Raw genomic sequence first — 2652 nt, forward strand, 5'->3', positions numbered from 1 at the left:
TGGTGGCGTCATTTAGTTTTCTATAATCAATACAAATACGCCATCCCGTTACAAACCTAGTAGGAATAAGCTCATATTTTTCATTTGTGATGACATTCATGCCTCTCTTCTTAGGTACACATTGAACTGGGCTTACCCATGGACTATCAGAAATTGGATAAATTAAACCTGCATCGAGCAGTTTAATAATTTCTTTCTTAACAACATCTTGCATATTAGGATTTAGTCTTCGTTGGCGTTGAACATATGTTTTATGACCTTCTTCCATAAGAATTTTATGTGTGCAATACGAAGGACTTATGCCTTTAATGTTATGAATCTTCCATGCAATAGCTGGTTTATGAGCTTTTAGCACAGAAATGAGTCGAGATTTTTCATTTTCCGTAAGAGAAGACGATATTATTACAGGTAATTTAGATTCACCATGTAAATAAGCGTATTCCAAATGGTTTGGAAGTGGCTTTAACTCTAATATCGGTGGTTCTTTTATCGATGATTTATATCGATATCTGTATTCCTCTTTTAACATTTGAAGTTCTTCTGTTGTTGGTTCGTAATCAATAGCCATAAGTGTAGATAACATTTCAGCTTCATTAATTGGTTCAGTTCCTTCTCCTAAAGAACATTCTTCTGTTCCTTGTAATTCTGGAAATTCTTGTAACAATTATGCATGTGAATCTATAGTTTGAATATAATAACATGTATCGTCTGCTGATTGCGATTGTTGCATGGCTCTATCAACAGAAAAGGTAACACTCTCGTCCTCTATACTTATGGTCAGTTTCTTACCAAACACGTCTATTATTGCTTTAGCCGTGTTTAAGAATGGTCTTCCTAATATGAGAGGAATTCGAGAATCTTCTTCCATGTCCAGAATAACAAAATCTACTGGAAATACTAAAGTACCAACTTTAACTAGCATATTTTCCATTATCCCTCTAGGATATTTTACTGATCGATCGGCTAGTTGTATGCTTATTCTTTTTGGTTTCAATTCTCCAAGGTCTAGTTTAGCGTATAGTGAATACGGCATTAAATTTATACTAGCACCTAAGTCTGCCAATGCTTCTATTGAACTAAGACTACCCAGAAAACATGGAATTGTGAAACTTCCTGGATCTGAGAGTTTTTCTGGTATCTTATTTAACAGCACTGCAGAACAATTTGCATTCATTGTGACAGCCGAAAGTTCTTCCATTTTCTTTCTATTTGTGATTAGATCTTTCAGAAATTTAGCATATCTAGGCATTCCTAAAATCACATCAATGAAAGGAAGATTGACATTTATTTGTTTAATCATATCCAAAAATTTGGATTGCTCGGCTTCAAGTCTTTATTTTCTTATTTTACTCGGGTAAGGAAGTGGTGGTTGGTATGGTTTAACATAAGGTTTAGCCTTAACTGTGTTATCTTCATTAACCTTTTCAACCACTGGTTCTGTTTCCTTATCTTGCTCAGATTGTGGTGTTTGTGTAGTAGGAATAGAGTCATCAGAAATTACAGGTATTTCAGGTGGTTTAAGTGTAATACCACTTCTTGTGGTAATGGCTTTAGCTGTTTCACTTCTGGGGTTAGCATTTGTATCACTAGGTAGACTCCCTGGTTTTCTTTCACATATCAACCTTGCTAGGTTACTTACTTCTTGTTCCAGATTTTGGATTGAAACTTGTTGATTTCTAAATGCTTGAGCATTTTGTTCATTGGTTTGTTTCTGAGATGTGAAAAACTGAGTTTGAGATTCAACTAGCTTCGACATCATATCTTCTAAATTTGTCTTTTTATCATCGGTTTGTGGTGGTTTATTTGAAAAAATAGGTCTTTGCTGGTTGTAAGTAATATTAGATACTTGTTGATTGCTAGGACCTTGTTGGTTGTTGTATCGAACATTTCGGTTATAATTCTGATTTTGATTATAGTGTGGTCTTGGCGGTTGATAATTATTTTGATAATTATTTCCAGGCCTTTGGTTCATGTATGAAACATTCTCTCTTTGTTCCATTGTTTGTTCAATACTGAGACAATCTTTTGTCAAATGTGGTCCTCCACACTGTTCATAACTAATGCGTATTGCGTGAATATCTTTAGTCATCTTTTCCATTCGTCTCTCGAAAGCATCTAACTTTGCGGAAATAGAATCAAAGTCCTGGCTAGAATCGGCTCTAGCCGCTTTAGATGATCTAACGATGTCTTTTTCTTGATGCCACTCATGTGAGTGAGAGGCTGTGTTATCAAGATTCAGTTGTGGTTTTCTTCATAATGGAACCACCAGCTGCTATGTCGATGTCTTTTCGTGTAGTAATGTCGCATCCTTGGTAGAATATTTGTACTATTTGATAAGTGTCTAAACCATGTTGAGGACATCCTCTCAACAACTTTCCAAATCTTGTCCACGTTTCATATAAAGTTTCATTTGGCTTCTGTGTGAACGTAACAATTTCTCCTTGAAGTCTCATGGCTTTAGATGCCGGAAAGAATCTTTTAAGAAATTTCTCAACTAAAACATCCCATGTATCAATCGCCCCTTCAGGTAACGATTCTAACCAATCTTTGGCTTCTCCCTTTAAAGTTCAGGGAAATAACATGAGATAGATCTGTTCATCCTCAACTTCTCTGATTTTAAATAGAGTACAGATCCTATTAAAGGTACGAAGA

The 2652-nt window shown here is 35.4% G+C and overlaps 1 non-coding gene across 1 annotated transcript; it reads left to right on the forward strand.

Annotated features, from left to right (window-relative positions):
* The first annotated feature begins 2343 nt into the window (after nt 1-2343).
* Nucleotides 2344-2450, forward strand: LOC139887369 (small nucleolar RNA R71). The gene has a single exon (XR_011773204.1). It is a non-coding gene; the product is annotated as a small nucleolar RNA R71 (small nucleolar RNA).
* The last annotated feature ends 202 nt before the right edge of the window (nt 2451-2652 follow it).

The sequence above is a fragment of the Rutidosis leptorrhynchoides genome, chromosome 1 (assembly GCF_046630445.1).
Source record: "Rutidosis leptorrhynchoides isolate AG116_Rl617_1_P2 chromosome 1, CSIRO_AGI_Rlap_v1, whole genome shotgun sequence".
Taxonomy (NCBI): domain Eukaryota; kingdom Viridiplantae; phylum Streptophyta; class Magnoliopsida; order Asterales; family Asteraceae; genus Rutidosis; species Rutidosis leptorrhynchoides.